General features: G+C 40.0%; 1 protein-coding gene across 1 annotated transcript in view; it reads right to left on the bottom strand.

Annotated features, from left to right (window-relative positions):
- LHFPL2 (LHFPL tetraspan subfamily member 2) overlaps nt 1-27,572 on the bottom strand; it is a 141,308-nt gene that overhangs the window by 66,604 nt on the left and 47,132 nt on the right. Inside the window, exon 3 of the mRNA XM_039874894.1 lies at nt 5,706-5,763. The gene's annotated coding sequence lies outside the window, so the exon portion shown is untranslated. The remainder of the gene's footprint in view (nt 1-5,705; nt 5,764-27,572) is intronic.

A 27,572-nucleotide genomic window follows, 5' to 3' on the forward strand; every position in this document is an offset into this window, starting at 1 on the left:
GGAGATGAAGGAGAGAAGGAGAGTCGAGGACTACCTGGAAACAATGATTAAGGGGTAGGAAAGTCAAGTCAGCCAAGCAGTCTGTGAAGAAACATTAGGAGAAGAGAAGCAGGTAAGAACCACTTCATGGGGTCAACGAGCATTTTATTGCCAACATGTGTTATTAGTATTCTGTGACTAGGAGTTATACCGTGTCTGCCCTGGACAGGTAGAAAGGAAACAGAAGTATCAGGGCAAGATGCAGGACAAGGACAGGGCTGCTCACCAGCAGAGCTGACTTTTCAGATGCTGACTGTCACAACCAAGAAGCCACATTAGAACCTGCAAGAGTGTTCTCTTTGACACGTCCACACCTGATTTTCCCTTCAAATATAGGACAATTTTGTATGCAATTAACTATTACTGAGAATACGTACAAAGTTATGCATCCCAATAACCTTTTCAGGAAAATAGGACAAGATCATAAATATCACAACTGCCAAAAGTGACAATTACACTTGAAGGGATGAACATGAACAATTGCAAAGGAGGAAATACAAATGGCCATTCTATTTATGAAAAACATTCAATTTCATCAGTAATAAGAACAGTAAAAATTAAAATGAGATGCCATTCTCACTTCCCAAACTGGCAAAGACTTAAAGATCCACTGATTCTTAGGGTGCAATAAAACAAAAACTCTCTTTTATTGCCCATGGGAATCCAACTTTCCTGGATATACAATATTTTAAAAACAACAGATGTTTGTAAAAAGATATTTTGAGTTTACAATTAATGGCTTAGAAAAATCAGAAAACAGCTCAAATGTCAAAAACAGAAGAATGGTTAAAATGATTTAAATATATACCATAAGATAGAATATTCAACTACTGAAATTTTTTTTAACAAAGGGCATTTAATGACATGGGGACATGTTTATATTAGGCAAACAAGTAATTGTATATAAAGTTACATACAGAGTAAGAGCTCAACTATGTGAGGAAAAGAATGTACAAAAGGAGATAGTCTTAGGAATGTGGCCACTAGACAGGCAGTGGTAACTCCTAAAGGGACTGATTTTTTTTTTCCCTGCATGCTTATACTTTTCTGTATGAATATGGATTATTTGGATAATTGGGAGAAAAATACATGTCGACATCTGGTAATTCTAGTCCAGCCATAATCTTAAGTATGTAGGGGCTGTTGCTTGGCTTCAAGAGCCTACTAAGTGTTCAAAGACACTAGAGAAGACTGAAGAATGACCTTTGGACAGGTGAAAAATCATCTTTGCTTTGAGATATGCAGATATAAATATGCAAGCATAACACAGACTATCACAGCAGCTAAAGAAAAGTATAACTCACGGGAGTTTGCCCCAGTGGCTTCCCCAACAATTACTCTCTTATCTGACAATTTCTAGGATAGACTTAAATATACCTTATGTGAGGTATAAATGGCCAATAAAACTAGCTGCCCTGACCTTGAATAATGATGAGAAGTCCATGAAAGCAATTGACCACCACCCCAGGTTGACTGTGTCTTTCCAATCCATAGCTACTCCGTGAATATAAGGAAAAAAATGGATTGAACTTCAACTGAATCAGGAATGCAGTTTGAAAATGAAGCAAGAAAAGTGGTGGAGAGGAACCAGCTCTTTCGGATTAGTCACACCAGATTTCTAAAGTGGGTTTTCAGTCATATTTGCCTTCATTACATGAAAGGGATGACCTAAGCTGTGAGTTAATGACAGGAAGTGTCTATTTCCTAACATGACTTGGCTGTGGGTGTAGAATAATTTGTATCAAAATCAAGTACATTTCCAAGTCTATCTGAGCTTGCCAGATAGAAAGAATAAAAGCCACTAATTAGGAGTTTTTTCACAGGCTGTTCTGGGCTGGTAACATAGGTACAGAGATTGGGAACCAACCTTATCTTTACAGGTTGCCTGACACCCTAGCCCTATACTATATGGTAAGTGGCAACCAGTGGTTTGCCCCCAGCATGAGAGTACAAGAAAGGGAAAAGTTACACAAACTTTATTTTGGTTCTTGAGTTAATCCAAAATGGAATGTAGATTAAATCGATATTTAATTCAAAAGATGTCTATTTCTGCTAGGAAGTCATGACGAAGTTTCAAAGAGCAGATCAGGTCTTGACGGGGTCAAGATCCCAGAACTTCAGAGCTATACTACTGCCTTTTTGAGTGGTAAGCAGAGATTGCCATGGTTTGGCATGGGAAACAGTAAAAAAGGATACCAAATAAAATGTATACAATTACTACTTACCTATATTAACAAGCTTCATATAAAAGCATAAGTACATTTTACAATAAGGGTGACACCTCTATACCATCCCAGTGTATATTCATTCAGCTGAGGTCAGTTTATCTCCCTTTCAAAGAGCAATTTAAAAAGCGGATCACTAAAGAAAAAAGCTTTCTACGTTAAGAATCATGCTCATTTCTTCATGTAGACAGAATGACAAGAGGAGTACCAACTAGTACTCCAAATCTACCTGCTGGAGGATTTGTGTATAGCCTTTTTCATAGACTGGCATTTGATCAAAACCAAACTGTAAGGTTACTGATGGGAGATCCAGAACATCCTTGCAGGCTCATCCCATTGAATGGAGGACCTGAATTCCCTGTGGAATAATCCATTAGGCAGAGGACCAGAATTCACAGGAAGATGGGCACTCTGGCCACATCAGCACCCAGAAAAGTTCCAAACAGGGAAGCATACTTTCTTCTTAATGTCTGGTTTGACCTCCTCTCCCCAAAACAAATGATTTTTCCTACTTCTCAAAAGAATGAAGGCCACCACATGAGAATTCTCTTAACATCTAATCCTTGTATTTTAAGCTTCCCTGTAGCAATCTCGTCCTTCCTCTGCCTCGAAGCTGCCCCAGCTTGTGTCCAAAGCTAGTCCTATGGGCACCTGCCCCCAAGACTGTGCTTCATTGGTTAGCTGCAGCCCTGCCCACCCTGCCCTCCCATGACTCCCTCTCAGCCCTCATCATTTCTTGCCAGTGACACCTTCCTACCTGGTCTCCTGGCCTCTGGTCAGTGGTGCCTTCTTAATGTTCAACTTCACTTCTCTGCTTAAAAGAGCTGCCAAGGTTTCCCAAATTATAAATGGGTCATACACCCAAAACACCTTTACAAACTGGAAGTTATACTTAGGCCCACATTCACTTCTCCATTTGCCTGTTTCCTAGGCACATAACATGTGTCAGGCACTGTGTTGGGCAACCTATAATGTGTTTGAAATAGAGTTCTCTTCAGAGAATGTTACAGAATCAGCTGTACAGCCTAACCATCGTTTACCCTCCATCTATTCAACCGATATTCACCGAGCACCTACCATGCATCAGACATTGTACTGGGCACAGAGGATGTAACAAAAGACTCGGACCATCCCTTGAGAAGTTTACAGTCTACCAAGGAAAGCAACTTTTCATAGAAAGAGAGCACAGCACCCCTGCTGGGGAGAATCCTCAGGACCCTTCTGTTAGACACAGGTCTAGCCAGAATTTATCAGAAAAAAGACGAGCTGTCAACATTCAAATAACAAAAGAGTAAAAGGAGGCTCAGAGGCAGAGCCGTTCCTCCATTCTGTGTCCAGTGCTCTTTCCAAGATACCTGGAATCGGGGAACCAGGCAGGGTGTACTCACTGTCTATCATGTACCACACACATTGCCATCTTTGCCTCTCTCGATCTTCCAAACCGCTTTAGGAGGAAGAGATAAAGAAATGTGCCGAGGGCACGCAGACAATTCGCACCAGAGTTGGGAGCCCAACCCGGATCTGTGTCCAACAGAGGCAGGGCCTCAGCCAAAGACTGCCTGACTCCAAAGGCTCTCTCCAAACAACAACCCTCCTTGCTCGAGAAACCTTCCAAGTTGATACAGTGTGAATGACTATATATAATAAAGTTAGGTCAGATGTCTTCATAATTCAGACGCTGTTAATTCAGAATGACCGTTCTTACACTCTCTGACTTGGTAAAGTTTTATTGTATTTGTATAAGATGAATTCACGATTTAAAAAATTTTTTAAAAGACACCAAGAAGGCCGATTTTACCTGGTTAAATCTTCAGAGAGGGGGATTTCAAGGATGAACATGACTTAGCTTCCAGACTCACTGGCAGAATGGAATAGCTTTTCCCCAGAGCTGGATAAACAGGCAAGGCTGGCAGCGATCCAGGGTGACAACTCACAGTGGAGAACTAAATCTTCATTGGACTACATTGGAAATATGGAGCCACTTAACTCAGGGGTGAACACGTGACTCCTTACATAAGAGGCAAGATGGCAATCAATCCTGTTTCCACTCAGGTAGACACAGCCTCTGAGTGGAAATACATACATCTCTCACCAGCAGAGACCTGTCTCTGCTGAGACTATTTCTCTTGTAGAACTGTGTGAGTAGAAAACAGGCCTCACTACCAACCCTAATGTCACCTGGCTGATGGGGATCTGAAATTCTGAACCCGAACAACACATGGCAGAGTGTTGTTATTAGCTGAATTTTATACCGGTTTATGAACATCTGGTTCAGAAGTCACGTGCAATAAATCCCTTATCTTTAACATATAGGAAAAGGTATATTCTTTCTCTAAGTCTTTATGAATAGAGAATTAGTTTCTCCTACCCCCATTATATGAATAAGGAGTAGATATTTAAAGATTATCAGTTTGAGAAGGTGCCAATGATTAGCCTTCTCAGGACACCCACCTGCCTTGGGTCGGCTCTGGCTTTCCCATGGGAAAGAAAGAACTGTGCTCAAACAATTTCATAACTCACAAGTGTTTGCAGTTCCCATTAAAAAAAAAAAAAGTGTCCTAATCTAACCCAAGCAGTAGTTGTCAGAAAAATTTAATAACACTGAGAATTCAACAGTTCAATCTATGACATTATGAGCAATTTTCCCTTCTTTAGAATCTGTAAGCTAAAAAGATCACCTTTCCACAAAAGAGATGATATGGTATTAGTTGGTTCCATATCTCTACAAAGTGCTGGCTACCCTGGCCTGACCCACGTTCTCAAGTTCATAACAAGGACTTTATAGGACCAGGTTGAACAAGCCTCTCTCCCTTTTGAAAAGCACAGTTGGATCAAAGTCTTTGAGGACATTTAACTTTTGATTGCCTTAATTTTTTTGAATGCATACTCAACTCCTATTATTGTTCCTAATATTTTCCAAAAGTGACCTTAATATATTAAAATCTATAGAGTTAATCATAAGTCACCTATTAGTCAACTGTTTTCAACTTTTATTTAGGCAATTATTTCCTCTACCTGAGCTTTCACCGAGTAATAAAACTGGGTCATTTGATTTGGCCATCTCTACTTCTCTTTCAGAAAGAAATGATAACAAACAGTAAAATGGTCCACAGAGCAGCTCAAAAGGAAAGACAGCTAAGCTCATTATAAAGAGCTCTGAAAATTATCTATATAAATGGTACCAGAATAATTTCAGAATTAAAGCATGGAAATTATAGCCCTAAATTTTATACTATTTATGAAACTTTACAGTGTCCTTTACAACCTTCATGTATGCTCATCAAGTGGTGTTTCTTCTCCCCCAGAAAAAAAACCTAGTGTTTATCATTCAGGGACCCAAAGTGTGAAACACTGCTCTTCTTTCAAGGAAGTTGCTACCCACCTGAAAAATTTTTTACAAAGAATCACTGACAACAAGGATATCTAGTTTCATTTACTTACCTATTGCACCTGCAGGAATGCTAGGAAGTTTCAATGAACAACTTCAGAAAAACGTCACCTAGAGAAACAAATTGAACAAAACGTTAGATTGAAAAAAAAACACATGAAGAAAACTTACCACGCAATTTTACATCTCATTAAAATATGTGATATTTCAAATATTGGTTTCCAAGCAGCATATAGTTCAACTTGCATTAGGACTTAGCTATCAGAAACACTGATGCACCAGCACAGGTTCCAAATCACTGAAGAACCACAAAAAAATAAAAAGGCAGTGGGGGGCGGGGTGCAACCCAAGAACACACTCCTTACGACATCTTCTTCTTTCCTCTCACAAAAAGACCAACTTGTGTCCTTCAGGGCACTTGATAAATAATCATAAAGGCTCAAATAATCCAGAAACAAATTAAGGAATGAGATATGAAATTGTGAATGAGGAAGCTACCCTGGCAGCACTTTATATCTTTCAGTTAGTTGGTTAACTTTTTTTTAAAGCTAAATTCACAAGGATGTCAAGGACTGGAAAAATTTTTTAAAAAAAGAAAAAAGGTTCATTAAAACTCTAACATAATAAACAGAGGAATCAAGAGGTAAGACTTCATTTAATGATTAGTTTATTCAGAAATCAAATATTCCTTTTGGTGTTCTCAAAGTTTTCAGGTAACCTTAGAAAATTATAAACCTCTTAATACAGTCACAAAACAGAGAATGCCAAAAGGTCTGTTCAGCATTGCTTTGACATATTCAAAAGAAAATGAAACAAATTTCTCATATATTATCATTTATTGAAAATCTATTGTGCACCCAGGACTTATGGCATCAAATTACAACCTTTCCAGCCAAGTAGTATGTCCACTGACATACTCATAAGGTCCTTTGTTATAACACTATAGGGAAGTGTTATAAGATTTTTTTAATAGTTCTTTGTAAGTTAATTATTAGCCAAATTCCAAGCATTTCCCACAATTCTATTGTATTCCTTTGTGGATTGTCAGGGGAAGTCATGATCAGTATTTTTATCTGGAAATGGCCTCTGTGAAATAAGTCACTAGGATTATTATGAATGAGTCTGTTATAAATGAAGTTCTTGATCAACAGTTCATTATCTCTAAAAGTTAAATGGGTCACTAAAATACTTGAACTAGCACAGTACAAAAATCAAAGATAACATTTAAAAAATTTCTTTTGTTACATACAACACAAACAAAGCTCTGAACAATTAAGACAGATCTCAAGACCCAAATAGAAACAGAGAAGGCTGGGGCGAATGCTGATGCCCACCTAACACTTTCCAAACTAACACTGATGGTTAAAAAACACTTCATAGAATACATAAATTTGGCTTAAACTCTGAAGAAGGTATTTGGGAATAAGTTTTCAGTATCATGATGGAGCTTTTCTAACAACAAAGTCTCATCTTGTAAAACCACCAAAGCGATCAAAAAGATAAAACATGCCAATTCTGTTATTGGGTTTGGTCAGTAAATAGGGTGTTATAGTTATTTTTATTAAAAAAAAAATACTATTTCAAAAAAATGTAGACTAAAAATATACTGTCATAGAAAATAAATATACTAAGTCACAAGAAAATAGTTATTAGGCATTAACTGTCAAGCACTGTTCCATGTATGTGATAAGAATTAACCCGCTGACTTCTCACGAAAACCCTGTAGTACTAACTAGTGTTTCCCTCACGTTAAAGAAGTAAACACAGAGATATTTTTTAAATTTTCCAAAAATTAGATGGCTGCAAGAACTGAATATTTCAATTCATATACATTATCCTATTTAATCCTAACAACTATTTAATACAGGCAGTGCAAAAAATTTTAGCCTCATTTTAAATTTGAGGGAAACAAATTCTAGAGTAAAGGCCAACTTCCCAAAGTCACACTGCGAGACAGCAACAGGGTCAAGAGTGGAACCCAGCGCATCTGACTCTAAGGGTCATGCTACTTTTCTTATTTGCTTGTTTTTTTGCTATAAATTCTGTTAATCAATATGTAACTCAATGTAGACTGCGTTCTGCCTTTAATCTCTGAGAGACACCTCAGGGACCTCCCGTGGGCTGCGGTGCCTATAAGAACATCCCATTCAAGTGCCGCACACACAAAGGTGTTATCATGCTGCCCTCTCATCGTTTTTCCATTTCTCTGTGTGTACTTAATGTTCTTCCCTTACTGGTTACTAAACACACAGGACCTTATAAAAATTAGAAATATTTGCCTTTATCGTTTACCATACTTTTGTCTTCATTTTTATAGATTAGTAGTCTACTTGGCCATTTAAATTTATAGCCCAGTAAATGGAGGCATTGTTTATTCTCACAAGAACCGTATTCCAAATAAAATGAAAACCACTTAGTTTTGCACATTGAGTTAAAAATGTCCACTTCCCATTCATTTCCATTTGAGTCTCATACCCTCTGGTCCACTTCCGGAGATCTGGAGGAGAAACAATAGCCGCCTGTGGTGCCTGAGCACAGCGCCCACGTGATAGGCACCAGCTCTTATTTATTGAACTGAATTGCCAAAAACGAGAAGCAGCGTTCTACGACTCCTCTCTGTTATAAATGTCTATGACTTGAAATGTATTGATTTGAATTGCTTCATGTTACTCTGTAAAACTAGAACCAAGAAGTGTAAATTATCTTGGAAATTATATGAATAAATTTCAGCTTAACTAAAGAATGTCATATTAAAGAGAGTTGCTCCCCCAGTGATCTAAGTTGCTGCCTCTGGGGTAGGTTAAGAGGCAGGTGCTCATGATCACAGAAGCCATAGAAGGGGGAAGTCTTGATAACTGCCCTTGACACTCTAACACAGAGTGTCCTTCCATGAACCCTGCAATAGTTCACTACCTCTGTAGTCCCCAACCTTTTTAGCATCAGAGACCAGTGCTCCTATGAGAATCTAATGCCTAATGATCTGAGGTGGAGCTGAGGCAGTGATGCTAGTGCTGGGGAGTGGCTGCAAATACAGATGAAGCTTCACTCTCTGGCCCACTGCTCACCTCCTGCTGTGCAGCCTGGTTCCTATCAGGCCACAGACCAGTACTCAGTCAGTAGCCTGGGAGTTGGAGACCCCTATACTACTCCCGTCTTTGGTGGGAATGGGGGGTTCCCATGGCAGATCACTGAGTAATATCCATAACACTTTCCAACTCATTTTCTCATTTGACCCACACTATGAGTAGAACGGTAGCTAGAGTGGGGGTGGGAGCAGACACATCATTTATTATTTCCATTTTACTGACTAGGAATTTGAATAACTTAAGTGGAATCACAATTAGTAAATGCTAGAATCTGGACTCCAACCTAGGACTTCTGACTACTAAATCCAGGGTATTTTCAGCTAGGCAATATTGCAATGACCAAGACATGATCCTTTTTAATCACCACACTTATTCATCAAGAACAGGGGCAAGGGTGAGCCCCAAAGCCTTGAAGCATGGAAATGAATACCATGGGAGATGAACTAAAAGCAAAATATGGTAAGAGCCCTATTCCTCTCACAAACCACCTCTTCTACCTAAGAACTACTCTATTTCTGGTAGACACTTTCTAAGGCTCTGCTTACATGAGTCAACTGAAGGAATAATTGTCCAAATTCTGCTTTACTATGCTCCGCTGATACAATAATTGCTTGGGGAAACTGGTTCATGTTTTAAGGGGAGTTGATGGCAGCATAATAAACACAAAGAGCACTGTCCCATTTCTGCATTTAAAGCATAAATTGCTCATAGCATAAGCTGGTAGTTTTTTAAAAAAATGTCAATGAAAAGCACTGACTCTATTCTGACAACAGGTCCAAGATAGCCTTACACTTGAGTCTGACAACAAGAGTTTAACAGAAATGGGTCAGCCACTGAAAGACTGCTGAACCTTGCAAGATTTTCAAGGAAAGAAGAGAGTGTCAAATTTCATGAAACTGTCTACCAAGCGGAGAGAGTGGCAAGCTGCCAAAGGCTGGACTGTGTGAACTCATGTGAAATGCTGGGAACCTGAACCTCTATAATGCCTGCCCTGCCACTCAGCCACAGAGTGAATGACAGAAGTTCAAGTTTCCAGAGACCTCACAGACTATGCGCCAAATGTTAAACACAAAAACTTCCTTTTACTCTCAAGGAAAAAGAAACTACTTGATTCAAAAATCGCGGCAACATGGAGTTGTTAAAAGGTAAGTTTGTAAAATATCTGGGTACAACAGACCAATGTGCCAGCAACAAGTCATACTCAATTATAGTGCATTTGAACACATCAGGTTTGTGCATCAAAACAGCTCTTGTTATATACACATAACCAGGACCACATTTATTCATATGATTATTAGCATTTTCCCAGATATCTATTGGATCAGAAGCTCCTTGAGAACAAAACAAATTCTAGCTTATTCCTCTCTGTATCTCTTGCACTTAACATGGTGCCTAGCACCGAATGGACATTTCATAAATGTTTGCTGACTAAACAACTGATGATTGCATCGGGATAGTTTGAAATGGCAAGATATGAGGGAGAGAGACACACCAGACTAACAGGATGGAGAAAATAGAGCAGAGAGGATAGCAAGAATTCCAGAGTGAGGAGAAAGCACAAGAGACAAATGATGAATCTGCAGGCATAGAAGGAGCCTGGGGTGTGATGGTCACACTGTCCATGCAGAGGTACTCCTCAGTGAGTGTGTTTTCAAAATGCCAGTGTCTGGACCAACCTCCGTGAACTCCTGGAATGGCCTTTAGAGTATGGGTGACAGGGGCAAGTATGTATCATTAAAGATGCAAAATTCAGAGAATTCTGGAGAAAGCCTCCTCCAGACAATAAATGGTCTTAATTCTCTTGCTTTTTAAAAAACCCTGAATATAGTTATCTGATCATTTTGTAAGACAAAAACTGTTGTGAATGTTGCCGAGCACCAGAAAAGTATAAGCCTCATCAAATACCTCCAATCAACTTGTTTGAGAATAGGTCATTTAAGCTTGGCAGACACAGGCTGCTACAGGCAAGAGGTGAGTGCTGCATAGCCCGGGAGTGTGCCGAGGCAAACAGGCAGCCACGACTAACTTGGACTGGATGTGCTGACAAGCTTTTTCTCTGTTTGACATCTCTTAGCAATCTGCAGCCCAAATCTGGGCATAAGCTTTAAGTAGTAACAGACCAATGTTTCTGAAAAACAGATGCCAAAATTAAAACTGGAAAGAAAGTCTACTCATTAAAGATTTCCAAACAGGGTAATATAGACACACACAGGCTAGAACACATATACCAGTAGGTAGAGGCCCTGATCCTGGGTTGGCCATCACTGATAAACCCTTTGAAGTCCAGGAAGGAGCCTGTCTGACCTGCAGAATGCTTCCCAAAGAATCTTGTATATTGTCACCTTCACACAGATGAAGCTTGTTGAGGGGCAGAGCTGTTACGCCACCAAGACAGAACAACTCATTTCAATTTTGGAAATGCCTTTTAAGAATTTGCCTGAAAATGAAGGAAAGAAACCAGAGAAAAAGAGTCTGCATCTAAGCAAGGCCGGCTCTAGAGCCAAAGTGGAGAGTTTGCTTTTGGAGGCCTGGCTCCCCTACCTAAAACATTAACTGTTTTCATCATCTTACATATGCATAAAAACATTTATCTGTGCATTATTTTATCCACCCCAGTCAAAATACATCGATTGGGCACCTAGTCCCTTCCAGGCACCAGGGAGACTCGTTGTTTGCTTCTCCCAAGGAAAGGCTGCTCTCGGTGCCCCTGCTCAGCGGTCCCTGCCTCAGAGCCCTGTCACGTGACCTCTCCCTCTTCCCACCTCTACTTCTGGGAGCCATGGGAGCCATCACTGCTTACACCAACACACGGCAGGGGCACTGCTCTCCTCTGGGCGATCTGTATCTTCAGTTCCAGTCTAAGTAACCAAAGGCTTTGGCTTTCCTAAAACTTTGACATTAGTGATCAGGTAGCAGGATTTTGGTAAAGCAGAGCCAAAGAAAGGGATCTTCAATTATACCACGCAGAGCCCAGGAGGCCTGTGTCATCTAAATGAGGACAGCTTCTCAATGAATTTTGGAGGAATAAATGACTGTAAACACTAACTGCATGAGAACAGTATGATTAAGTATTTACTACTTTCAGGAAAAAACATTTTGAGAAATTTGTAAAAAAAAAAAAATCTGTATCACTGCAAAACATGAACCTTTAATAAAATATTTTCATAAAGCTTATGACAGTGCTAAGTCTTGCTCAGTAATGTTCAATATAATTTATCAATAAAAATAAATCCTGAAAAATGCCTTGGCTATGATAGTGAGGCCTGCTTAGTACATCCTCTACGCTACACAGAAAACAAAAGCATAGCAATCACGCAATCGCCTTCCCAGGAGGGGTGGGGGGAGGCGGGGTACTTAATCCTGAAATCTTCTAGAACAACGCTGCTTACCTAAACAGAGAAATATACAAACACACCACAAACAGAATGGATTAGTATTAAATAAAAACTATTATACTTAACAAATCTTATCACTGAATTACTGTATTTACAAAATCTTCCAAATAAAACTTAAAGTGAGGGTGGGAGTGGGTGATAAGCTGCCCCGACGAATTAGAGAAAATGAAGGCAAATACACTAAAACCAAAATAATGCCGAAGCTGTGTATGGAAAAAGCCAGAGCCTCCGGAGATGACAGTCCCGGCAGCACATTCGTGCCCTTCCTAATGAGTGCCCAGACCAAGGCTGACCCCCAGAGCTCACACTCTTCCATTTAGGGGAGCCTGCCCATCTGTCAAGTCACCTCCATCCTCGCCCTGGGTCAGAAACAGAGGCCGAGACCCGCCTTCCCTCCATCAAGCTTTCAGGCATCACAGCAAGGTCCCGTCTTGGTGGCATGACACGGGCAAAGTTTTTTTCAAAACATAAATGATTGATCTTCTAGCCAAGATGGTAGAGGCTTCTGTAACACCTCTCAAAAACAGACCCCTGCTGTCACTGTCTTTATCATCAGAAAAGGACAAAAGATAATGAGGATGAGGGAAGGGGCACTCTCAGGGAGGCAGGTGGGACGGAGAGAAAGGTAGAAAAACCTAAGGTTCTTTCTCTCATCTTCCCTTCCCCAGGGACAGCATTCAAAGTTGGATTAATGGAAGTTGTCCTCTTAGAACACACCTGTTCCCAGCTCAGTTGTCCTGGGTTTCATTTTACCTCTCCCAATCAAAAGTCACAGTGCCGTGCTCCCTCCCCCTTCTGAGGGCTGCTTTGACCCTAACTCTAATGCTGTGTCCTCCAAAGCACAGCGTTTGCCTCTATATCCTCCCAACTCCGTACATGAATCTGCTCAAAACCCAACTCAAGTGCCATCTTTTGTGAAGCCTTCTCGAAACTTACTCTTGCCTTGGCCCTCTTCCCATCACTCCCTTCTCTGAGCTCATGCAGAGCTCTGGGCATGGCTCTATGTCACACCCAGTTCACTGGGTAATAATGATTCCCAGTTCCATCCATCTGCTGACTAATATTTAAAAAGTGTTACTTGAGCAACATTCAAAAATGGCCATGACTCAATCCTTTACTAGGAAGGACTAACAAAAGGGTAAGGCAGGTCCTCCTCAAATCACAGATATTCATATGGCTTGTTCCCTCACTTCATTCAAGTCTGTTCAAATATCACCACCTCTTTCCCTGACTGCTCTAGCTTAAAAAAAAAAAAAAAAAAAAAAGCATGACACACTTCCTCTCCGTCTCTAGCACCATCTGCTATCCTTACCTTGCTTTATTTTCCTCTACACCTCTCACTACTGCCTAATAGCATCTATATAGATAGGTGGATAGACAAATAGACATATCTAGAAACTGATGTTTTCATTGTTTGCCCATTAGCATGTAAGCTTCATTAAGGCAAAGCCTTTAATATGTTTTAGTCTGTGCTGTACAGACCCTTAATATCTGGAATGACACCTGAGACAGTGAGTTTACAGTATCAGTTGATGAACACATATGTGGGAAGATGATTATGTCTTGACTAAGATGGGAGACCCAGGGGAAAAAGATCAGGTGAGGGTAGAAAGAACATTTTTCTCATAGAGACTAAGTTTGAAGTACCTAGTTGGGCAAGCAGGTAGGGGAGATTCCAGCAGACAACTGGTCAGGAACCTAGGAAACGAATTAAGATCAGGCAATACAGTTTGGGAAGTTATCAGCATGTAGGAGGTGATTGAAGCCACAGGTAAGGGTGAGACTGCCCCAGAAAAGCATGTCAAGTGAGTAAAGGAAGAGCTGGCTACTGTATAGTAAAAAAAATAGTGGTATCCTCCTCATAGAGATGTGGATAGGACTAAAGGAATGAGTGCACTGAAATATCTGATCTCCTATCTCTATAAGGCTTAGCCAAATTACTCTAGACAGCAGGAGCTCAACAAATGCTTGTTGTATACATGAACACCTTTTAAGGCTAAGAGAGACCATTTTTAGTGCCATCTTATCCTCACAGCATTTAGGCACAGCATGGATTCAAGAATTGTATGTTTAGATAAGGCTGTGTTTTTCTTTTGTAGGACTGAGTACTCCAGTTTGATTAGAGATGAAGAGATACTTCAGCATTATCTACAGTGTGAAATAATGCTATATAACTTTTTATTATCTAGTGGGGGAAAGAAAACAGACAGGTACACAATTACTCAGAATGGGGTATAAAAGGAAAAAAACTCATTCCCACAACATCCATGAACATGAATGTCTACAATGGCACAAGCTCTGCAGTTACAGATTTAAACCTAAATCCACAAAAAGAAAAACTTCCTGGCACAGACTAAAAAGTAGTGACAAATGTGGCATTTGAATTAAATTCAAAGGATGAGTTAAATGTAAATGTACAATTTCAAGACAGGAAAAAAAAATCCACTGGTTGGCTTAGGCGGTTCGCTTTTAAGTTAGTGACTAACTGCAGCTTAACTAAAAATAACCACCTGAAGTCAATGATGGGGAAACCAATGTTACCATGAGTGTCTCAGAAGAGTTAGTCAAGGAAGTGAAGGCCCACACTAACACCTGTCAACCACCGAACCACTGGGTTAAGCATCTACTGTAAGTGCTGCTGCAGAAGGTCCTTCCCTTGGGGGGGTGGGGGTGGGGGTGGGCCACAGGGAGAACCTTGGAGTTGCCAGGCCAGGGCAGAGGAGGAAGTGACAGAGTTCTTCCCCAGCCACAATTAGAGTGTCACTGCTTTTATCTTTTATTTTTCCATATTAGAATTCCACTGAAAATTTTGTTTGAAGAAAGCACTCACTGTTAAACAATGTGGAAGCCACTGGCCTGGGACATATTAATTCTGGGGATGAAAATCAACAAAAATTTTAAAATTCTAATTTTGATACCCATTTTTGCAATTGGATCAAGAGTATCTTGATGGTGATCGCCTTGACAACTCCGGGTTGGTGGGTGCAGAGATGAAGAGGTGTATAAATTTTCTCATTCTGTAATGTTTGACTTTTGGATAATAAAAGTGAATACTTTTCTCATCAAAAAAATGTTAGAGATACTTTAATTCAGATTACCTTTTTTCCACAGAAAACAAATTGTAACTACTATATCTAATTGCTTCCCTGGGCAATGACAAAATCCTACTGAGGCCTCAGACATTACTGCATTTATGCTAAGGAACAAAAGAAAATGTGCTATGTTTAGTTAGCAGTAAAAATATACTTATATAGAACCATCCTCTAGGAGAACTGTGTACATTGGAATTATGTTGTTTTTTTCCAAACAACTTTCATAAGATTCTTGTATGCTACTCTGTTACAGATGAAAAGCAAACATTTCAAGTTTTAATCATAAAATGGTGGTTATGATTAATCATAAAATGGTAGTTGAAAAGAGAACAATGGACTTTAAGGAGTTAAAACAGAAGTAGATTTTAATGCCAGCCCTTCTCCCAATTTCCAAAAAAGAGGAGAATACATTCACGTCAAGAACTATGGAGCATTATTTCAATAATCTCTATTCTAACTCGGCATTGGCAGTTTTGTCTTTGGACGGGGGAGACTCACAAACAGCAGGCACTGAGACTCCAGCTCACAAAGAGTATTTCAGATTTTTCCTTGCAGCTGTTAGAGATGAGATGCCAAGGCCTCTGCTACCAGGACAAACGCCCTGCTAGGTCCCAGGAGGAAAAGCTGAGTTCAGATATCCTTCCACACTCTCTAACCTTCCCTGTGACTCAGGGCACACATGTGAGAGGCAGTTGGTCAAGGTTAAAAGTACAGTCTGGCCCAAGAGCCCCTGCCCAGCTAACTGACCCAGAGAGCGACTGAACCTTGACCTAGCCTCACCTCCCCCCACCCCGTTCTCTAACCAAATGTGTTAACTAGCTGCAGATTCTTGAACTGTGCCTCAGACGCATTTCCAAACTAATGCACACAGAAAATTTGATAGAGCATAATTTTCTCCAGTGAGGGAAAATTGTTTTATTTATTAATAGCTGACCACTTACCAACAAACTTGACTACAATCAATGGTAAACAACCCACAATTGGTTTAAATCCCTTTCTCCACAAGATTCTTCTGTATTAGAGGGTTACAGATGTCTCGCTGAAATCTCCGGAAAATATTTTCCTCAGAGACAATTCTGCTGATGCATTCATTGGCTTTGGTTCCCGAGCTTTCCTTTGCATGAACTAAAGACTATTCATGCTAGAATCAGACTAGTCTTCCTCATGCCAGACCTTCTGCGCTCTCTGTGCATATCCCTCAGTCGCCGAACGTTTCAACGTTTCACTCCCCAGCGCTCTCTGTGTATAACTCAGAACTGCTAATTGTCACAGCGGGAAGGACCTCAGAGGTGATCTGGTGCGAAGCCATCATTTCATCAAAGAGGGAACCCGAGTCCAGAGAAGTGAAGGGACAAAAAAGTCTTGGTGGTGAAGCTGGTGACTCTTCCTCCTAAACCTGTGTTCATGCCCAGGAGGGGCTTAAAAACCAGGTTCCTCCGGCCCCCGCCCCCCGGTGCCCAGATGCGCCTCGGGAACCACGGGGCAGGGGGTGGCGGAGAGGCAACCCCCCAGAACAGCTGCAGTTTATCTGTTTCATATATTAGGGTTAAAGACAAGATTTCACTTGAAAGAAAGGGTTTCACTGTAAATAAACATCTTGAAAACCACCACATGGCAGAACTAACTTCAAATAAAAAGAAAGTTAAAAGAGAGAACTAAAAATATAGGGTCTTATTTTAATGAATGTATCTTTTTTTTAAATGAAACAATGAAAGAAAACAGCACTAAAACCAAATGTTATAACTCAGAGTTCCCTCTTTTATTTTTGCCTGCCCAGAAAAATAAAACTAAAAAACGCAAAGAGAAAAAAAATAAAAGATAATATATTTTAATTTCTAGGTCCCTGGGAAAGTCTTAAGTCCATATTGCACTGACTGAACAATTTGGAGAAACAGAGTCACAGAGGACAACTTCCTGATTTAAACTCCTAAGATAAATCTTAGGAATGGAAGAAAGAAGAGTTTTCATAAATTACCTGTACAGAAAAAAAAAAAGGGCAAGACTCCCAATTATACCTTTTCCTTTCCTGTCCACTGAGCACCTGTAATGGCTTTCAATTTCTTCCTTTCCTTAAATAAAGGTCCTTCTTACAGGTGCTCACAAGTCCCTGAACTATGTCTCTTTAAGGTCAGTAGGAGAGAGGGAAACTGGCTTGTCACTATGTGGTAATTCTAAAGCTGGATGCAATTTGCAGAAGTAGACAGCTCTAGGGACACTGGGAATTGAACAAGTCACCAAGAACTATGTTCACTGTGGTTTGACATTCCACAAAGAACCTTTTCTTTGACTTTTTAATTTTTGTCATTCTAGACTCATATCCTGGAGCCAGATGATTTTAAAATCGTGCTTCAGACAATTTTCTTAACTTTCTAAAGTTAATAGCTTCCAATGACATTGAACCAAACAATCTCGTTGCACTTTAGAGATCATTTAAATCCAGCAAACTTGATCATTCAGTAATGCAAACGTTCTTTACAGGAAATGCCCCCACACTAAGTACAGTTCTTTGGGGAGTTTGCTAATATGATCAATTAAGTCAGCTCTGTCTAAGCCAAGTGTCCTATTAGTGCTATCCTCTGAAAAGACTGTCATCTTCTAAAACGACAACTCCTCTTACTTCTCCCTTCCTTCTCACTCCTAAATTTCCATAGGCAACATTAGCATACAATGCAAAAGAGAAACAGCCATTTCTAGGCATGGTGAACTCAACACATTTTTAAGAAGTCAAAAGATAATGTAACAACGTACTGATTTTCCTTAGGCTCTAAGGCTAAGTGAATATTAATGAGTTGTTTTATAAACTTGAAACTCTACGAGAGATCTCCACTGACTTAAGTGGCCTAATTTTCATGTTCTACTTTTGAAGATTTCCAAGGCAAAAATTCCACAGTTGCCACTGGTAGCTTGACTTGTGGTTTAACTTATTTCAGAATAAAGGGAACTGTTTCTCTCAACTTTTTAGAAAAGTTAACAAGAGCTTAATTCTTTTTAAAAGATGTCATTTGAACCCTGAAACTGGTTAACTGGAACAACGGAAAAGTGAACAACCAAAAACAAGGCTATTGGCTAAACGACGGTCATCAGAAATGTGCCTGGCTTACCAAGGAGGGTTATGCTGCTCTCTCCGCCCAGATGAGTCTGCGAACACCATGGGCGTCTGCATTAATGACTCAAGTTCACTAGTTTAAAATGACTCCATAGCTCCTGGAAGGAAAGTAGCTCCTGCACAATGAAGTATTTCCTAGTCACTGGGGAAAATCTTTCCCAAGCCTTCCACACTTACCAAATGACTGGAAAAAAAATTATTTTTTGGTGTCCTTTTCCTTTTCTGTTTTTCTAGATTCCCCTTAGTGATATCATACTCAGATTTCCTAATTTTTTTTTTTTTTAAGGTGAACTTTCTACTGAGCAACACTCCTTGAAACAAGTCTTCTGGAGATTTTGCCCTTGGCCTCCTGGAATTTTTCAAGGAAACTCGAAAGAGATGTTTACCTGACCCCAAATGTTAACCTAATGAAAACTCTGTTTTTAATTCATTGAACTCTTCTCTTTCTCTTTGTCATGCCCTCTGGGAAAGAAAGACAAGTACAGCTGTTGGCTTGACCTCAACTGGCAAACACCAAGATAATCGAGTTCTAGTAGTTTCTCAAGAACTTGGATAGCATCACAAAGATATTAATTATGCTCCCTTTTCTGGCATGGTCCTTTGCACTTCACCTTTTTAGAGGATCAACGTAAAGGAAGGAAATGCCAGCATATTATCTTTGTGACAAAAACAAGATGTCAATCATGGGAAGAATAAAGGAATATTATGGGTTTTTCAAAAGCAATGAGAGAGCAGGAAAAAAAAAAAAAACACACACAACTATGTACCAAGGAACACAGAGAAGGAGTGAAACCGTTTTTGCCAATTAAAGAGCCCAAATGAGGCTGAGTCCAAGCTTTCTCTGGCAGGGGGCATAGGGGGAGTTTTGGAATTGGGCACCTACCATCAGGGTTTAGTTGATTTCTTTTTCTTGCAAGAAGGAAGGTTCCTGGTATGAAGGCTCTGGCAATTCCATTTCGAAGTCACATTTACCTATGTTTAGGAATGGCCTGGGCTATTGCTACACGTACACACACAGCTGGGTCGTAAGTATTTTAGGGGCTTCTATCTCCTGGGGACAAGTACTTTCCTCTACCAAGAAATCAAGGGGTGAGATGAATGGCTTCACTTTACTGCCAATTTTAATCTGGGAAATGTCTTCTAGGAATCATTTAGGTATAAGGCTTCTGATACCATTCCACTCTACTCCATCTCCAACTCTAGGTTCCCAGTGGCATGCTCGCTCCTGGCTATCCATCCTGTAACAAGGCAAAACTACCACGAGATCCATCAACAACACACATGAACACTTGGAGCTCAGAGACTCCAGGTCTGGCTGCCTAGAAGTACCATCCAACAGCAGGGAGAGTGCCTATTCAGAAACAGCTATGTTTCAAGCAGACTCTTTGGAGAAGGCATGCTTGGTACAATAGTGAGGATTAACTCAAACCTCAGTACAAAAGTGTAGGTTATTTTCTCCACCTTTTTTAATCTGACTCTGCAAAAGAAAGATGAAAACTGCAAATAGACCCTCACATGGTCTATGAAGTGCCCTTAGTTCAGTGACGTTGTTATTGCTTACAGTCAGGCCATTTCCCTGAGCCAAGAGTCTAACCAGCAAAACCAACTGGAGCCATGGCTAAAATATTCTGATTTCAGGACTGACTCAAGTAGAAAGATGCATCTATCGAAATGCCCACCCGTGTGTATAATTTTCACTTGCTAAATGGATTGATTGATTTGTAGGACTCTTGAAAATTTGCTCTTTGGAATCTCATTTAACAAGAGATACTTTTCATTTACATTCCACCTTGTTATAGCCAATCAAGGACTTTAACAGGGATCTTTAGGTGACGGAAAAGACCAAGCAAGTCAGTGGAGATGTGTGAGAATGGTGATGGAAGAGGAATTGACACATTAGCAGTAACAGGAAATAGGCAAATAAATAACTAAATAAAGGTTTTCAACCTTTTTCTTTATATTCATCCAGTTGCTCAGACTGGCCATTTCTTTAAACCTGGGCCACTTTGCATAACTGGAACCCTAGAATTAAAATAGGGGAACTTACTGTGTTCCTATTCCATGCAAATTTTCATTAAGTTTAATAGCAATGGCTTAGTCGGTTTTTTGTTTTGTTGTGAAAGGAGCTATAGCTTTAAAAAATTTTTTTTCTAGATGCTAAATACAGGATCTTTAGTCTTAGTTTACAATGAAACTTCTGGCCTAAATGACAATTCTGAGCTCTCCACAAGCAGCTGATTAGAAGGATGTTATAAATGGAGATGGCATTCTAAGCCCAAGATTTCAGTTGGGGAGGGAAGGAAGAGCTGAACAGAATTTTCATAAAATTTAGATTAACATCAAAAAAGTTGGAACAGAACCCTCCAATATTCTTTCAGTTTCCCAAAAGTACAAGAGGAAGAAAAGACAACCGGGATGAAAAACTCAAGAAAGGTAAGGATAAGAGCGGTAACATTTGCTGCAAAGTACCTCTTATTGACAATAAAAATGAGGGAACCGGTGTGACACCAGCTTTGGGGTTTCTTGTGGGCCCACCTCTACCTGTTTCTGGGAAATGAGATGATACTTACTCATTCCTATTAAGTGGTACAGGAGGACATAAAGCATTTGGTTCTGCTTGGTACAAAAATGCTCCACAAACCTTTAAAGGGTGAATTAAAAGATTATCTCTGCAAAGGGACTATGAGTGTCACTGGCCTTAAGAAGGTGAGAGCCAGCATGAGCTGTAGGCCCAGCTGTCTCCACTGCTTGATGAAGTAAAAGAATCTTGAAAGTTTCAACTCTGGTACATTGAATGAATAGGAAACAAATGATGAGAGAGGTTCAAAAGCTGTTATTCCTGGAAAACAGCCCCCAGGGAAGCTATTGTGGGTGGGTATAGTATGGAAGGGTCAAGGGTGGGTGTTCAGTCTGGACACATCCCTGCCATGCATGCGTCCAATGAGAGAGAATCTTCCAAAACTAAACCCTCGAGTAACAGTGATCACCATCATCCTCATCATCATGATGAATTGACCGAGTCTTTGTGAGGTGCCAGGCACTCTTCTAAGCACTTAACATTGATTTCCTTGGAACACTCACAACAATTATATGAGAGAGGCTATTAACTCCATTTTACAGATGGGGACACTGGGAGTGGAGGCGGAATGGAGAAATATTTTGCCCAAGGTCATACAACCATCAGTAGCAGAGACCCTTCTCATACCACCTGCCGGTGGTCTAAGAGGCCATGGAATCTCAGAGCTTACAGTGGAATGATAAGGCCATTTGTAAACGGTGCTTTCATCTCTCTACAGGACTCAAGGAGGAGGAACGACGCCAACTCTGGAGTTCAAATTCTTGGGTTTAAGTACCAGCATCACTATTTGCAGTTAGGAGATATAACGACCCAAGGATGGTCAACAGCTGTCTATTTCATTCTTTCCCTTAAGCAAGTTCCTTGAACCTCTAAGAGCTTTCTCCCAGGCTACCTCACAGGCAGCTGTGAGGATTGAGACGATTTATAATAATAAAGCGGTACACAAACACTGATTGTTGTTATTTGGTGTTATCCCGTTTGATTTTCATGTTGTCTCATTTGCATCAGAATGCCACCCATCTGGTTTTCCAGAAGCACTCTGTAGAATACCGAGCAGTAGCGTCATTTCACAAAGGCAGAAACTGAAGGCCAACACATGGAGCGTCACACAGCTGGCGTGCCCCAGGCTCCTCATCCTCTGCTCTCTCCACCATCTTTTGCCCCAGTTACCACAAAACCACAACATGCTCCAACAACAAAGTCTGGGGAGAGGCCTCCCCCGCAGTCAGCATGTTTAAGTGTCCCATCGGTGATCCCACGCAAGCCTGGCACTGTTCCCACTCCTCTCCCCCACGTAGGAGGTATGAACATTAAACAGCTGCAAAAACTTCCAGATTTCATAGGAAAAAAAAGTTTATCCTTAAATTCTGCCCCACTACTTAATTTAGGATCCTCTGTTTATTAATATAAGCTGTGTTTTCTAACAACTATTTAAAAAGGCATTTCAATATAACAAAAACTAGAATATTCTTTTTATGTATACCAACATGTAAAATGTTCTTTTTGTTTTTGTTGCGTAATGATTTTTAAACTCAGTAAGCCTATTTCTTTACTGGAGATTGGGAGAAACCTAGTAACTGTTGCTTCAAAAAGAACTGTTATAACTATTACTATCCTTTCAATCTTGTCCTTCATTTTTAGTAATAAAATAAAGGTATTGCTTACAGTCATTAAAGTCCTTGCCATATGAATTATGAAAAACAGATTAAACAAAGCAAGCCTGAATACCTTGAATTTTGCTAACAATATTAAAATGTCTGTTGCACAGCCAATTAAAGTTGGTCATAGAGACTCATATTTTCCACAATCTATCTGCTGGCATGGTTGATGCTTGTTGGCAAAGAAGCCAATTACAGCCTTCTTACTAAATAGGACAAATGATGACAATGTTAGACACTGCAAACTAACTCAGTATGGAAGAATTTCACTACTTTTAAAGGCTTGTGGGCCAAGAATAAATGAAACAACAGAAAAAGACCACCAGAAAATGCTGACATCTTCAATCTCTGCTTTTGTCTCTCCATCCCACACCTCCTTGACACAGCGACTCAGGCCTGAATCCTAAATACTCTCTGTCCACATGTAAGCCATTATAAGTAACTGTGCTTGAAATTTAATTTCACATCTGCTCTTGTACAGCCTTTGGACATCTTATGAGTTTCTCTGACAACTGTTTGCAAAGGCCATAATCACAGGCATCTGTAACTGGATCCTGAGCTACAGGGCAAAACACCACATAATTCCAAGAGGCTTTGGGTCCAACCTTATTTGGTTTGTCTCTCTCACTTTCTTTAAAATTACACTGAGCCTTCAATTTGCAGAGAGAGCTGATTAGCGCCGGAAAAAGGCGGCCAAGGTCCTCTGTGTCATCCTCACCACACAGGCCCCGGCAAATCCTTATCATCTCCATTCTGGTTGTGGCCTCACCGGAACCTTTAGAAAGAGGCCTCATGGCTGTGGCAGGAGACAATCTGGGCTCATGGACAGTGAGGGTCCCTTTGCCAGCTATGTCCCCCGCCCCCCGGTGGATTCAGAATCCCCCAAGGAGGAAGAGGATGCACCTTGGCTCCAAGTGGACCAGCGAGTAGATGCCTCAGTCCTTCTCCAACTCTTTCACTTGAGTAGCTCAAACTGTTTGGCTCTGGGGCTGGAGCTGCCCTTTCTAATTAAAGTTGGCCACTGGCATAGCATGTGATCTTGAACAACATGACTAACTTCCTGGTGTCTGTTCTATATTTTAAAAATTATCAGCATCCATTTCTTAAAAGGACTCCTATATTGTTCTATCTTTCATTCTGTAAACACGAGAATCGGGGGCAGAGGCAGGGTGGTGAGGGAGGCGGGGTAGTTCTTGTACCAGTTTGGCCACATACTGATTCAGGAACCTGGGCAAGCCATCTCCCTTCTGGAAACCTCAGTTTTCTTTTCCAATTTCTAGCCATCTCCTATTTTCTCCTTATGAGGAACAAATCTAACGAGGAACACAGAAGTCTTCCTCAAAGAATGAAGTGCCATAAAACCTAGGTATTATTATTACTGTCATCTTCATCTTCTTCAAAAGTTCCATTCTGAGAGTTAAGAGCTCTGAAGCCAGATTGGCAGGGTTAACTCAAGTTATTTAACTATTCTAGCCTCAAGTTACTCATCTCTAAAGTGGGGATAAAATGACAGCAGCTAACGCAGAATTGTGAGAAAGCACTTAAGACAAACAATATATGGTACCTAATATTAATCACTAATTATACTATAATTAGATCCTGTAAACCTTGCTTTCTTTATTTCATCAGACACCTTTCAAAATAAGTTACCTTTTTCAAGGTATTCAACTTTGGTGTACTAAGAGGAGGGACCAACAATTTTTGTTACTTATCCCATCATTTAATGCTGCCAACCAACATGTACAGTATTTTATTATCCCCTTTTTATGTAAAGTTCAGAATGGTCAAGTGGCCATTAGGTGGCAGCTAGGATTTAAAGTCAGGTCTGAATGACCCAGACTATGCTTTCCATTGTATTGTTTCCATACAGATCGAAATGGAAGGAAAATAAAGTGTTCCCTAAAAATGTTAGGAAGTCATCTAATTTACACAGTGTGGTTCAAAGTCTATTGCAAAAAAACAGCTTTCGATTGGGACTTAATCTGTCAAGAATCAGCTCAAATGGCTCCTACTCTTCACCTCTTTCCCCTACCCCTCCTTAACCTGCACCCCTATGAGCAGTTAAAGGGCCCCAGAATTAAATGTGTCCTTGCAGGGTGTCACTGCAGAATATGATTTGTGTAGTACACAAGACCACACCTTACAAACAACATTTTATAAATCTATGTAATTAGAAAGACATCCAACTAAAACATTTATATCATTATGAAACTTGACTTGTCTATGAAATGCTTACATCGTTATACAAATGCTCCCACTTTCACACATGGCTGTACTATAGTGAGCACCTCATTATAGTTCACTTTTGTGGAGAGGAGGGCGGGGCACAGTCCAGGAAGACCCAATCAGTAATAACAATGAAAATGGGTAATCGTTTTAAATGTATGCTGTAATGAAAGGTTACCTTTATAAATCTTTTAATTTTCTTTTGACAAGTACCTGACAAGACAGCAGATACAAACTTAAAGGTGTTAACTCATTCGTACATAAATAAAACAAAATCCAAGTTCTTCATAAAGTAGCTAGAGCCTCAAAGTCAATTTACCTTGCCTCTTGATTTTTTATTCTTACTATTTATTATTCATTTTTTTCTTCTCACTTTGTACATTTTTACAACTAACAAATACTCCAAGTAAAGCTTCTATCAAAGAAAATTTGGAAAGCGTTATTCGATTTTTCCCCCAATTTTAAATTCGGTCTTCCTCCTGGAAAGGTCGAGAATCACTGAGGCATACAATTGCTGGACAACTGTTTTAAAAACATCTATGAGGTTTACTCTTGGATTGAATAAAGATCAATACACTTTTGTTATCAAGAGTATTTTACATGGATAAGTTTTTACTTTATTAAACATTCATACAAAACCTAGAAATAGTTACATCCATACTGGAGCAGTTAGTTTTACCAAAATTACGTGGAACATCAGGTCAAAATACTCCCAGAAGAATTTTTTACAAATGTGTCATGCAGATTATGCCTCATGTAACCACAGGCTTATAGCTAAGGAGGTTTCCAATTCTATTTTTGATTCTATTTAGGGATCTTTGTTTGACTCTTTATACCTGTGGCTTTGTGACACTTCTGTTTACTAGTACCATTAACCAAGTATTTCTTGATGCTAACCTGGTAACACATTTAATGCAGTGGCTTGTGCCAAAAGGGGAGAAATCTCATTTACCATATGGACAGACCCCCTACAGAAGTAAAACACTTATGACTTAGTATGTATGTGTAAGTTTACAGAAGAGAATTAAGATGAGGACATAGCCACTAAGTGACCAGCGTGTCTGTTCCCATGACCAAGCAACAGATGAAATGCAAAGAACAAGGGAAAGTGGTTGACCTCCAGAGCCCTAACATTTTTCCCTCTGCAGCTTTTGAAACAGTTTATAGTTCCTTTATCTTTATTAGGACATTTTCCTCATTAAATTAATGAGTCACTAAACAAAAGGCTTACTAAAATGTTTACATTTGGGAATAAACTATCTGTTAAGGCTCTAGCAGAAGAGACAAGTCATAATTTGCCATTGCTTTTCAATGAAATCATCTGGGAAAAGCGAGGCGGAATAGCTGGGATAAAAACATAGGATGACAATGTAAAATTCAAAGTAAATCATGAGACCAATGCAAACAAAATGGCTGCGAACCTTTCCCCTGTAATAATTTTTTTTTTTTTTTGCCCTGTAATCTTTACCATCATCTCTACCCTCCTACTTTTATGAAGCGCTTTCTTTTTGACAACTATCAAACAAGACATTCTTTTGGAAAAGTTCACATTGTTAAAACCAAGTATTGTGTAAGGTAAGTGAGGGGAGTAGAAGTCACTGGAAACCTCGTGTTGTGACGACAAAAGGAACAAAACGGAATCTTGTTGGTTGATGTAACAAAAAATAAATGGGCATATTTAGAACATGCACAGAAAAAAATAAAAGGGCAACATGTACATTCATGAGATTTTTCTTATGTTTCCGTCTGGGCCCAGGCAACAGGCGTGAACACGTGGTGGACGGGCTCTGAGAGGCTAATCCCTAACTGAATTCCAGGCTGAGCGCCAGCACGGGAGAGCTGTGAAGCATGTGCCGTGGACTATATCTGGGCAGTTTCTAGAAAGAAATGGTTCCCTTCCAACCATTTCCATGTGATGGTCTTTTCACAATGGTTAAGAACACATTATTGAATTAGCACATAGTACAATATCCTTTTTTAACGAGCAACACAGACCTACAAGTTAGAGGTCAAAGGAAGTTACACGTGTGTCACTATAATTCCAGTCAAGGAACTCTGGAAAAGACCAGAAGTACCCAGAGATGGCAAGGCGTTCTGTCCCAACAGCTCAGGAAAGACAGTGCATCCCCACCCCCACCCCGCCTGAAGGAGCGGGAGAAGGGAGCCTCTACAAGTCTGCAGCAAATTCTGTCGAGGGCACTCGGATAGCTCTACAAAGTAAGAGCTAGCCTGGGTTTGTCTCCTGCGTGGCTTCTGTTTCTCAAGGTAAGCTGCATAAGTTCTCTACTCTGAGGGAAGAAAGGAGTTCTTTTTCCCTTTCTCTCTACCGAAGCTTCACAATTATGTTCCAAACTGACCCTTTTTGAACATCTTTTGTTTTCTTCATTTCTACATTAAGTTTTGCCTGATCATTCCTCAATTGAGCAAAAAACCCAGGGACATATAAACAGACACTTGGCTGAATTACTCCTGGTGATCGAGGTGGTTGTTCTGAATTTCAAAAAAGATTCAAAGCTGTACAAACAAAGGTTCCTTTACACAACCAGTCAAAACAGAATCTACTCCCAGATCCCTAATGTCTCATTAGAACAAAAACCAATGGGCAGTACACCCATGCTCAACATAGCAGCATTAATCACAATAGCCAACAGGTGGAAGCAACAGACGAGGAGATAAACAAAATGTGGCATATACGTACAATGGGATATTGTTCAGCCTTAAAAAGGAAATCCTGACACATGCTACAGTATGGATGAACCTTAAAGATATTATGCTAATA

Source organism: Pteropus medius, unplaced genomic scaffold, assembly GCF_902729225.1.
Source record: "Pteropus medius unplaced genomic scaffold, Ma_sr-lr_union100, whole genome shotgun sequence".
NCBI lineage: Eukaryota > Metazoa > Chordata > Mammalia > Chiroptera > Pteropodidae > Pteropus > Pteropus medius.